The sequence below is a fragment of the Equus asinus genome, chromosome 23, assembly GCF_041296235.1.
Source record: "Equus asinus isolate D_3611 breed Donkey chromosome 23, EquAss-T2T_v2, whole genome shotgun sequence".
NCBI classification, from domain to species: Eukaryota; Metazoa; Chordata; class Mammalia; order Perissodactyla; family Equidae; genus Equus; species Equus asinus.
The window spans coordinates 17159870-17172470 of record NC_091812.1 but is presented as its reverse complement, the minus strand read 5'-3'; the positions used below and the strand labels follow the sequence as shown (position 1 = coordinate 17172470).

The 12601-nt window shown below is 40.5% G+C and overlaps 1 protein-coding gene across 2 annotated transcripts in view; it reads right to left on the bottom strand.

Annotated features, from left to right (window-relative positions):
• Positions 1-12601, bottom strand: part of C23H9orf153 (chromosome 23 C9orf153 homolog) — a 35236-nt gene that overhangs the window by 12295 nt on the left and 10340 nt on the right. The window contains exon 1 of one of the 2 annotated variants that reach the window (XM_044756874.2): positions 2206-2336. The exons of the other annotated variant lie outside the window; for it this stretch is intronic. The gene's annotated coding sequence lies outside the window, so the exon portion shown is untranslated. Of the gene's footprint in view, positions 1-2205; positions 2337-12601 lie in introns of those variants that run through there. 2 annotated transcript variants of the gene reach the window in all.

Sequence of the window (12601 nt, the reverse complement as noted above, 5' to 3'; positions counted from 1 at the left end):
ACCGCATCCATTCGCCATGGATGCATGCATCATGGGGGCACAGGGTGAGTTTAACTGCTGATTGGAGTGTTTCTAAGTGTGTGCCATCCAAGACAGTAGCTGCCAGCTGTGTGTGGCTATTGAGCACTTGAAATGTGACTCGTCAGAACTGAGATGTGCTCTAGCATGAAAAAAGAACCAAAATATTACATTAAGCTTTTGTATATTGATTACATGCTGACAGTATACTATTTTAGATATATTGGGTTGAATAAAATATGTTAAAATTAATTTTGCCTGTTTCTTTAACTTTTTATAATGTGGCTACTAGAAAACTTAAAATCACATAAATGACTTGCATTCTATTCTGTTGGACAAGGCTGATCTAAAAGATGGCACCAATTTAGCAATGATCACAGGCAGGCGCTGAACAGAGCAGTAGATAAAAAATAAAAGTCAATGTCTAAATAGCACAAAAGAGCTCTTCTTCTCTAAAAGAAAGTAGGTATAAAATAAAAACTATACATGATAACAAAGCACGTCAGAGTTTAAATGGGAGTGAATAATTGTGAAATTCCATGTGCCCCAAACCCAGCCTAAGGAAAGAATGTCGGGAACTGAAGCCCTTGGAACACCCTCCACTCCCTCTCTCTCCCTTCCCCTCCCAGAGAAAGTCGCCCTCCTGAACTCTGTGTGCAGCATTCTCTCTCTTTTTTTTCCAGCTTTCTTACATGTGTATGTATCCCCAAATGACATATTGTCTTTTTAGCATGCATTTGAACTTTATGTAAAGCATCCTATAGATTTCTCTTTCAATTTACTTCTCTCTTTTAAAAATGTTATTTGTGGTGAAATACACATAACGTAAAATTTACCATCACAACCATTTCTAAGTGTACACTTCAGTGGTGTTAAGCAAATTCACACTGTTGTGCAACCCTTCTCCAGAAATTTTTCGTCTTGCGAAACTGAAACTCTGTACTCATTGAACAACTACTTCCCATTTCCCCCTCCCCGTAACCCTGGCAACGACCACTCTACTTCCTGTCTCTATGAGTTTATCTACTCTAGGTAGCTCATATAATTGGAATCATATGATATTTGTCCTTTTGTGACTGGCTTATTTCACTTAGTGCAGTGTCCTCAAGGTTAATCCCTGTTGTAGCATGTGTCAGCATTGCCATCCTTTTTGAAGGCTGAATAATATTCCATCACACGCATATACCACGTTGTGTTTATCCCGTCATCTGCTGATGACGTAGGGTGGCTTCCGCCTCTTGGCTATTGCGACTAGTGCTGCCATGGACCTGGGTGTACACTTCCTCTTCTTAGTTCAGTTGGAATTGGGTTTTCTTTTACTCACCTCCAAATCATTCTTATTGATCTATTCAGGGGATCATCACACACCTCTAGGGAAAAGAGAATACTTACAACAAATCTTAAAGCAAACATATGACCTAAAAATGATTCTTTCCTATGAGCAAGAGGAGATGCTCTTATTCTTATCTTTCCCCCAGGAATTTTGATGATACTTGGGTTCTAGGTCTGTTTCCACATGCAACAGGTTTCTTTTGACCATATTTCTATTAAATTAGAAAACCTCAGCTCCCAGGTATAGGTCTCCTGAAATGACAGCTAGTGTTTGGTGGCGCTGTCAGGCAGTTTACGACCTTAGAGCAAACAAGGGGTGGTTTCCCTCTGCAGGTCCCTCCTGCCACCATGTCACGTTCAGGAGCTGGACAGCTGACCGCCCAGTGGAGGAGAGCACAACAAACAGTGAGTGAATCTGCGCTCCAGCTGCACGGGACTCTGGGAAGTATGTCTTCAGGGTCTCTTGCAGCATTTGGACAAAATTTTAAAGGACACTAAATTACACCCACTGATTTCTTTCACTGAGGGGTGAGAGAACACATCAAAGCTTGGGAAAAAGTAAAATACTCAGCAATTCAGTCAATTATTCTGTAACTGGGGCTGCGTGCTTCACATGAAAAGTCTGGATTTTTCAGGCAGGATGTGCAGGTTTAGGCTACGCACAGTACTCATTTCTTTTTGGCAAAGACACACCTCATATTGGCATTATTAACACATAGAAGACTTTAAAAAAAATTTCTTTCCCATTTCAAAACTTTTCTTTCAACATCTAGTATTTTTGAATGTGAAAACAGGGTATAAAATGTATATGTATCATTTAAGGAGTAAAAATAAAAGGAAGCAGCATGTACTTACCACCAGGTTAAAAACAGAACATTTCCAGCCCCTTGGAACCCACGGATGGCCCGCTCCAAATGAACCCTCTCCCTCCGACCATCAGCCTCACTTTTGTGGACATGATTCTCCTGTTTTTCTCTGTGGTTTTACCATAAACTTGTGCATCTCTGACACAATAGTATTTCCTTTTGGAAACAGAATGGTAAGCCACCTGTGAAAGGAAAGAACAGTGTGGTCCAGTTGGATGCCGCTCCAGTGGGAGGCGACCTGTGCAGGTCCGTCTTCCCTGCGAGTTTCAAGGGTCTCTGTAGGGAAGTCAAAGGTAACGTGGGGACCGAGTCCTGGGTAACGAAGAGATGCTCCAGTGGAGGCATCCGGTGGGACCATGAGGTGGGCCAGCAGAGGCAATCCAGCAAAAATACGGGCAGGGCAGGGTGCTGCTCAATAATTTTTGAATTTTCTGCAATTTTCACTCACAATGGCTGACCTTCGGATCTCAGGAGAGGGTGAAACAGAACTTCTGTTTGGGGTGCAGTAAATACCTCTGTATGTCTTTTCTCTCTTGTTTTTTTTTTTTTTTTTATTAAGGTTATAAAAGTTAACATCCTTGTGAAATTACAGTTGTACATTATTATTAGTCATGTTGTAGGTACACCACTTCACCCCTAGTGCCCTCCCCCCACCCCTCTTTCCCCTGGTAACCACCGATCAGTTCTCTTTGTCCATATGTTAACTACCACCTATGAGTGGAGTCATACAGAGTTCGTCTTTCTCTGTCTGGCTTATTTCACTCAACATAATACTCTCAAGGTCTATCCATGTTGTGAATGGGACAACTTTGTCCTTTTTTATGGCTGTCTCTCTTGTTTTTTATTGGTTGTCTTTCCCATCTACTTTTTTGAGCATTTTCCTCTCCCTTATCTCCTAACTCTTCTATATTTTTGTGGCTATGCATTTAGTTTGTGAGAGCTGTTCTTATTCTGAGCGTTCCTTTCCATGTCATTGTTTCCTGTTTCATGATGCAATAGCTTCTCGTTTCCCTCTGAAGATGCTATGGCTGTTCTTCTTTTTTCTCCAGTTGAGTTCATAATAGTTTACATCATTGTGAAATTTCAGTTGTACATTATTTCTTGTCTGTCACCACACAAGTGCTCCCCTTCACCCTCTGTGCCCACCCCCCACCCCCTTCCCCTGGTAACTACTGAACTGTTTTCTTTGCCCATGTGTTTGTTTATATTCCACATATGTGTGAAATCATATGGTGTTTGTCTTTCTCAGTCTGGCTTATTTCGCTTAGCATAATTCCCCCCAGGTCCATCCATGTTGTTGCAAATGGGATGATTTTATTTTTTCTGTGGCTGAGTCGTATTCCACTGTATGTATATACATATCACATCTTTATCCAATCATCGGTCGATGGGCACTTGGATTGTTTCCATGTCTTGGCTATTGTGAATAGTGCTGCAATGAACATAGGGGTACATGTGTTACTTTGGATTGTTGATTTCAAGTTGTTTGGGTAGATACCTAGTAGTGGGAGAGCTGGGTCATATGGTATTTCTATTTTTACTTTTTAGGACTCTCCATACTGTTTTCCATAGTGGCTGCACTAGTTTGCATTCCCACCAGCAGTGTATGAGGGTTCCCTTCTCTCCACACCCTCTCCAACATTTGTTATTTTTAGTCTTAGTGATTATAGACATTGTAACAGGCATAAGGTCATATCTAAGTATAGTTTTGATTTGTATTTCTCTGATGACTAGTGATGTTGAACATCTTTTCATGTGTTTATTGGCCATTTGTATATCTTCTTTGGAAAAATGTCTGTTCATATCCTCTGCCCATTTTTCGATGGGGCTGTTTCTTTTTTCATTGTTCAGTTGCCCTTATATAATATGGAGATTAACCCCTTGTCAGAGATATGATTTGCAAATATTTTCTTCCTATTAGTGGGTTGTATTTTTGTCTTGATCCTAGTTTCTTTTGCCTTGCAGAAGCTCTTTAGTCTGATGAAGTCCTACTTGTTTATTTTTTCTTTTGTTTCCCTTGTCTGAGAAGACATGGTATTCGAAAGTTTTATGTTTTAAGTTTTATGTCAAAGAATGTGCTACCTATATTATCCTCCAGGAGTCTTATGGTTTCAGGACTTGTCTTCAAGTCTTTGATCCATTTCGAGTTTATTTTTGTGTATGGTGTGAGATAATGGTCTACTTTCATTCTTTCGTGTGTAGCTGTCCAGCTTTCCCAACATCATTTATTGAAAAGACTATCTTTTCTACACTGTATGTTCTTGGCACCATTGTTGAAGATTAGGGTTCTGTAGATGTGCAGTTTTATTTCTGGGCTTTCAGTTCTGTCCCATTGATCTGTGTTCCTGTTTTTGTACCAGTACCATTCTGTTTTGATTACTATAGCTTTGTAGTACATTTTGAAGTCAGGGATTGTGATGCTTCCAGCTTTCTTCTTTTTTCTCAGGATTGCTTTAGCTATTTGGGGTCTTTGGTTGCCCCATATGAATTTTAGGATCCTTGGTTCCATTTCCCTTAAGAATGTCATTGGGATTCTGATTGGGATTGCATTGAATTTATAGATTGGGTAGTATGGACATTTTAACTATGTTTATTCTTCCAATGCATGTGAATGGAATCTCTTTCCATCTCTTTATGTCATTATCTATTTCTTTCAATAATGTCTTATAGTTTTCATTGTACAAGTCCTTCACCTTCTGGGTTAAATTTATTCCTAGACACTTTATTCTTTTTGTTGCAATTGTAAATGGAATTGTAGTCTTGAGTTCTCTTTCTATAAGTTCGTTATTAGAGTATAGAAATGCAACTGGTTTTTCTAAGTTGATTTTGTACCCTGCAACTTTACCGTAGTTGTTAATTATTTCTAACAGTTTTCCAATGGATTCTTTAGGGTTTTCCATATATAAGATCATGTCATCTGCAAACAGCAAGAGTTTCACTTCTTCACTCCCTGTCTGGATTCCTTTTATTCCTTTCTCTTGCCTAATTGCTCTGGCCAAATCCTCCAGTACTGTGTTGAATAAGAGTGGTGATAGTGGGTATCCTTGTCTTGTGCCTGTTCTCAGAGGGATGGCATTCAGTTTTTGCCCATTGAGTATGATGTTGGCTGTGGGTTTGTCATATATGGCCTTTATTTTGTTGAGGTAATTTCCTTCTATCCCCATTTTGTTAAGAGTTTTCATCATGAATGGCTGTTGGATCTTGTTAAATGTTTTCTCTGCATCTATTGAGATGATTATGTAGTTTTTGTTCCTCATTTTGTTAATGTGGTGTATCACATAGATTGATTTGCGGATGTTGAACCATCCCTGTGTCCCTGGAATAAATCCCACTTGATCATGATGTGTGATCTTTTTGATGTATTGTTGTATTCCGGTTGCCAATATTTTGTTGAGGATTTTTGCATCTATGTTCATCAGTGATATTGGCCTGTAGTTTTCCTTTTTGTGTTGTCCTTGTCAGGCTTTGGTATCAGAGTGATGTTGGCCTCATAGAATGTGTTAGGAAGCGTTTCATCTTTCCTAATTTTTTGGAATAGCTTGAGATGGATAGGTATTAAACCCTCTCTGAAAGTTTGGTAGAATTCTCCAGAGAAGCCATCTGGTCCTGGGCTTTTATTTTTGGGGATGCTTTTGATTACTGTTTCAATTGCTTTCCTTGTGATTGGTCTATTCAGATTATCTATTTCTTGATTCAGCTTTGGGAGGTTGTAAGAGTCTAAGAATTTATCCATTTCCTCTAGATTTCCTAGAGATGCCATTTTGTTGGCATATAGCTTTTCATAGTATTCTCTTATAATCCTTTGTATTTCTGTGGTATCCATTGTCATTTCTCTCATTTCTAATTTTATTTATCTGAGCTTTCTCTCTTTTTTTCTTTGTAAGTCTGGCTAGGGATTTGTCAATTTGTTTATCTTCTCAAAGAACCAGCTCTGTGTTTCATTGATCCTTTCTACTGCCTTTTTTGTTTCAATTGAATTTATTTCTGCTCTGATTTTTATTTCTCTCCTTCTGCTGACTTTGGGCTTCGTTTGTTCTTCTTTTTCTAATTCAGTTAGGTGTAGTTTGAGATTGCTTGTTTGGGATTTTTCTTGTTTGTTAAGGTGAGCCTGTATCGCGATGAATTTCCCTCTTAGGACCGCTTTTGCTGCATCCTGTATGAGTTGGTATGGTATGTTTTCATTTTCATTTGTCTCCAGATATTTTTTGATTTCTCCTTTAATTTCTTCAATGACCCATTGGTTGTTCAATAGCATGTTGTTTAGTCTCCACATCTTTGTCCCTTTCTCAGCTTTTTTCTTGTAATTAATTTCTAGCTTCATAGCATTGTGATTGGAAAAGATGCTTGTTATTATTTCAATCTTCTTAAATTTATGGAGGCTTGCCTTGTTTCCCAACATATGTTCTATCCTTGAGAATGTTCTGTGTGCACTTGAGAAGAATGTGTATTCTGCTGTTTTTGGATGGAGTGTTCTGTATACATCTATTGAGTCCAACTGTTCTAGCTGTTCATTTAATTCCACTGTTTCCTTGCTGATTTTCTGTCTGGATGATCTATCCATTGATGTGAGTGGAATGTTGAGGTCCCCTGCTATTACTGTGTTATTATTAATGTCTTCTTTTAGGTTTGTTAATAGTTGCTTCATGTACTTTGGTGTTCCTGTGTTGGGTGCACAGATATTTACAAGTGTTATGTCTTCTTGGTGGAGAATACCTTGGATCATTATATATTGCCCTTCTTTGTGTCTCTTTACCTCTCTTATCTTGAAGTCCACTTTGTCTAAGTATTGAAATACCTGCTTTCTTTTGTTTGCCATTAGCTTGAAGCGTTGTCTTCCATCCCTTCACTCTGAGCCTGTGTTTGTCATTGGAGCTGAGATGTGTTTCCTGGAGACGGCATATTGTTGGGTCTTGTTCTTTAATCGTTCTCACCACCTTGTGTCTTTACATTGGAGAATTCAGTCCATTTATGTTTAGGGTGATTATCGATATATGAGGGCTTAATGCTGCCATTTTATCACTCGTTTTCTGGTTCTCCTGCATTTCCTTTGTTTGTCATCCCATGTGTTTTGGTCTACCAGTTGACTTATGTAGTTTTTTATGTTGTGTTTCTTTGTTTTCTCCTTATTTATTATTTGTGTCTCTGTTCTGCTTTTTTGTTTGGTGGTTACCACAAGGTTTCTTTCAAAATCTCGTAGATAAGATAGCCCATTTTCTGATGGCCCCTTATTTCCTTAGACTAAACCGATTCAGTCCCTTCCTCTTCCCCTCCTAAGTTTTCTCACATCTTATTCCATTTTGTGTTGTGAGTTTGTGATTAAAATGACAAGATTATCTTTGTTTTTGGTGTTTTCCTTCCTTTTATCTTTAATGCTATTCTTGAGTATTTGCTAACCTGTTCTGATGTATAGCTACAATTTTCTGATTTTGTCTACCTATTTAGCTCATTACTCCATGCATTTTAACCCCTTTCTCCCTTTTTTTTTAGCTATGAGGGCCTTCTTGAGGATTTCTTGTAAGGGGCTCTCATGGCTAGGAACTCTCTTAGCTTCTGTTTATCTGAGAAAGTTTTTATTTCTCCATCAGATCTGAAGGATATTTTTGCTGGATAGAGTATTCTTGGCTGAAAGTTTTTGTCCTTCAAAGAGTTGCATATGTCATTCCAGTTACTCCTAGCCTGTAAGGTATATGAAGAGAAATCCACTGAAAACCTGATAGGGGTTCCTTTGTAGGTTATTTTCTTCTGCCTTGCTGCCCTTAGTATTTTTGCTTTTCATTCACTTTTGCCAGTTTCACTACTATATGCCGTGTAGTACGTCTTTTCACACTGACATATTTAGGATATCCGACAGTCTCTTCCACATGGGTTTCCATCTCCTTCCCTAGGTTTAGGAAGTTCTCTGCTATTATTTCTTTGAACAAGCTGTGTGCTCTGTTCTCCGACTCTTCTCCCTCTGGAATACCTAAAATTCTTATGTTGCATTTCCTAATTCAGTCAGATAATTCTTGGAGACTTTCTTCATTTCTTTTTAGCCTTAGTTCTCTCTTCTCCTCTATCTGGAGCATTTCAACATGTCTATCCTTGATTATGCCGATTCGCTCCTCTATGATGCCCACTCAAGCATTCAGCAAATCCATATTTTGTTTTATCTCTTTCCTCTCCAATATTTCTGATTTATTCTTCTTTATAGTTTCAATTTCTTTTGTGAAGTAGCTCCTGAACTTGTTGAATTATTTCTCCACATTCTCTTTTAACTCGTTGAGTTTTTTGATGATAGCTATTTTGAATTCTCTGTCATTTAGATTACATGTTTCTGTGTCCTCAGGACTGATTTCTGGGTACTTGTCGTTTTCTCTCTGGTATGGAGATTTAATATAATTTTTGATACTGCTAGAGGGTATGGCTATATTTTTGCACATACTGGTATTATTTGGTCACAGGTGCCACCTATTGCCACTGGGTGGGGGTCAAGAGCTGCATATTCCGAGCCCTCTGCCTTTCACTGAGGTCCCAGGCCATGGACCCAGTGCTGGGCGGTTGGAGGGAGGGGCACTTTCTTCTGTGTGCTCTCAGGGTTTTCTTGCTCTGCCCTGGCTATCTGCTTTCCTGGGGTGTTGGCTTGATGAGGTCACCCCTGCAATACTTTCACCCCAGTAGAGGGCTTCCCCCTGGGCTGGGAGGCCCCTCAGGGATCTTTGATGTTCTGTGAATGAATGCCCCCTCTCTTGTTCCTTCTCTCTTGGAGGCTGCCTGTGCTCCAGATTGCAGTCTTTTGGGGAGGGAGTGAAGTTTTCTCTTACCCTTTTCCACCTCCTCCAAGCGGGGCTCCAGTCTCTCCACCCTCCATTGTCTGGCTGCATGGGTCTCTCTGTCGTCTTTTGTGTTGTGATTGGATGTCCTCTATTGGAGTATGAATGTTCTTTTCATTGTACGGTGGAGGGAGAGATCACCGGGAGAGGTCATTCTGCTGTGATGCTGATGTCACTCCGCTATGGTTGTTCTTTTCAAGTTTTCTTCTCCCAATATAGTCTCTCTCCCTTTTTTGTTAGTTTTGGCCCCTAACTTCCAGATAGAGGCCATCCTCTCATGTCTGGTGAGCTTTGCTTGTCTGCTCACAAATGAGAATGGGATGGTAAAAAGCTGGCAGGAAGCCCTATACACATTAATGGGGCTCATAGACTTTGGATGGACAATTTGGGGGAGAGTCCCTTGATTTGAATATTGTTAGGTCTTTCCTGGGCTGGTAAGATTCCCCAGGGGAGATTCCCATTCTCCAGCCTGCAGGTGAGTGCCTCACTGCTAGGGAAACGTGGGTGCAGAGTGGGGGAAGCAGCTGGCAGTGCTTATATCCAGTACTTATTGTACATCTATTCACATGATCCCTTGTTTTGTTTTTGTGTCTGCTTGTTGTTTTTTAGTGTGATACTTACACCTCTGCTGAGCCTGGCCTGCCCTGTCCATAGAGAAAATTGTGGCTTTCAGTCAGAGGCAGGAAGCAGGGGAGAGCATGTAGGAGTCATCCTTCTCATTCAGTGCTCACTCAGTCATCCTCTTAGCCCACTTTCCCCTTCATCCTTGTTCCAGGAATACCTGCTGTCATCTGCGGTGGACACTTCTGAGAGTTCTGAGGCATAGTAACGTCATCTGGTTCTCAGTTTTCTCAAGGCCACCAAGCCAGTAACTCCTCATTCATCTGCCTTCAAGCTTCCAAATGTTACTTCTGTTAGCATCTCTCTAGATCTCATCTTTGTGTTATCCCTTTAAAAAAACAAATCCGGGCCAGCCCTGTGGCTGAGTGGTTAAGTTAGCGCACTCTGCTCTGGTTCGGATCCTGGGCGTGGACATGGCACCACTCATCAGGCCACGTTGAGGTGGTGTCCCACGTACTACAACTAGAAGGACCCATAACTAAAATATACAACTATATACTTGGGGGATTTGGGGAGAAAAAGCAGAAAGAAAAAAAAAGAAGATTAGCAACAGTTGTTAGCTCAGGTGCCAATCTTTAAAAAAAAAGAAAGCTAAAAAAAATAAATCCTTGGATTGCAGTTTCATTCAGGTGTCAAGAGTCATGAAATTACTCATAGGTTTCAATCCATCATCTTAACTTACATTCAGGAGTCTCACTCTTTCCCCACTTCTTTACGTGGCAGGATGAAAGCGTAGAGGCCATAACTTGATTGTGTGTGCATTTTCACAGTATCTTCAGAAACGAAATCAAAACCACCCACACACATGAGATTGTGTGTGGACAGACAGTGGAGACAGTTCCTTTCTTTATGGAGCAAGAGCCTTTGTCACTGCTCCCCTCCAGGGGTCCCCTTCCTTCACTGCGGACGCCTGGGCATCCATCGCAGTCCACAGCCCACCCCTGCCATGGCTTTTCACTGGGGTCTCAGCGACACAGAGAACGAAGCATCACTGTGGCTTTCTCCTTCACTTCAATATACAACATATATATCAGCAGTTGTAAACTAGCTCACAATTGCAGTTGCAAATGCTTTGCCACGTTTTATATTGTTAATATTTGTATGGGATCTTTGATTAAACTGTTTTGCCAATAGCTCATTTTGTTTCTCTCTGAGCAAAATCTATGTGATTAACTCCGCAGCCAGGTTTACAAGATTCTTAACAATGTAACATGTACCTATTTTTGCTTCAATGAGTAAAAATTTTGTGCAAAGGGTTGGGCATTTTTGTCTTCGCTCTGTGTTTAGCAATGAAATTAATCAATTTTGTCCTAGAAAGCAATTTGCTTGTTCTGGAAAAACTCCATTGGTTGATCAGAATGTCCCTGCTTTTGCTTGTTGAATGACTCCAAACCTCTGACCAGGTTTTAACTTTGCTGGGGGAACTCGGGCAAGGGCAGCTTTGATCTAATCGAATTCGTTTTTCAGATGTTCAACGTGACGCCTCCTATTCAGTTTCAGCTTTCACCTGCTTCCTGTAAAATCATCACATCTGCAGATTTGCTGGACCCAGTAAGCCCTGCCCGACATTCTGCATCATTCTGGAATCAGAGTGACCTTGTGTGTTCACAAGATTATTCTGATCTGTAGGACATACATTGCTATTTCCATCCCTCTTTTATGCTTCAGTGAACACTTCTGAGCCACTGATTCCTTTTTCAGAAATGAAATTGAGTCAAATATAACCTAATAGCAGTAATAAAGATTGCAATCTTGATAAACATAAACAAGATAACGGTGTGAAAAATACATGAACCAGGATGACCCCTGTTAACTGACGGTTAAGACAATCTGATTAATGGAGTCCTTGTGAAAAATGCTCGACAATTAAATATGCAATGGTTACTCAGAACAAAGGGGATTTCTGTGAAATCATTAGACTCTTACGTTTCTAATTCATGAGGTGTGACTGCAACAGTTTTGTTGCTTTTTCTTCTGAAACTCCCAAGTGCCTGTGGCCCACTGGAGAGATTACTGGGTCCACGCTTTGGGAGTGCGGGTCTGAGCGAGAGGAGGGCTCCTCGGGAAGCAGGTGAGAACCAGCAGGGACTTGAGGATTGAGCTGGACTCATTAGTTCTTGCCCAATCTCTCACCAAAATGCCTCGAGGGCTGTCCTGACTGATTCCACCGGATCCTGAGCCTTGGCGTCTGTTTCTTCCCATAGGATCCACTTGCCTAGAGTAGCAGCTGGCACAGAGTAGGTGCTCAACCATTAGAGGCCTTCTCTTGGGGTGTCAGAGATGAAGTGACGACAGCACAATTGATTAGGGGATAGAATTTGCTACTGTTGACCATAACACAATCAGAACTGGAAACATGGAGCAATCAGATTCGGCACTTCAAAAAGAGAGAAGTCTGTGGCACCGGCCCAGAGCAGGTCTGTGGAGTGGCTTTGTTTACCAACACCACGTGAGAACGCTGCCTCGGAGAGCGGCTGTGACAGGCAGCTCACACCTCCCTGCTGGGCTGATGGGCAGGAAAGCTGTCAGTCTGCAGCAGAGGGATACTGAGGCAAAGGCTAGTGGCTTTCTGACATGTGATTTGATAGCTGTACACACCCAACTATTCAAAAATGATCCTTATTATTCAAATTTTTGTAGAAAAAATGAATTTTATGTTAGAGTATGAAACTCTCAATCCTTTCTTTGAAACAATAGCTTTTAAAATACAATTTTTGCAAACCTGAGTTTTCTTAGGAATGCAACTGTCTTTGCTAATTTAATAAGACTTCTTTTTTTAATATAATTATAGGCTTTTTTGAGCAGTTTTAGGTTTACAGAAGAATTGTTGGAAAGCACAGTGTTCACACATGCCCCTCCCACCATCAAACTCACAGTTTCCCCTGTTATTAACATCTTGTCTTAGTGTGGTACACTTGTCACAACTGATGAACCAATATTGACTAAAGTCCGTAG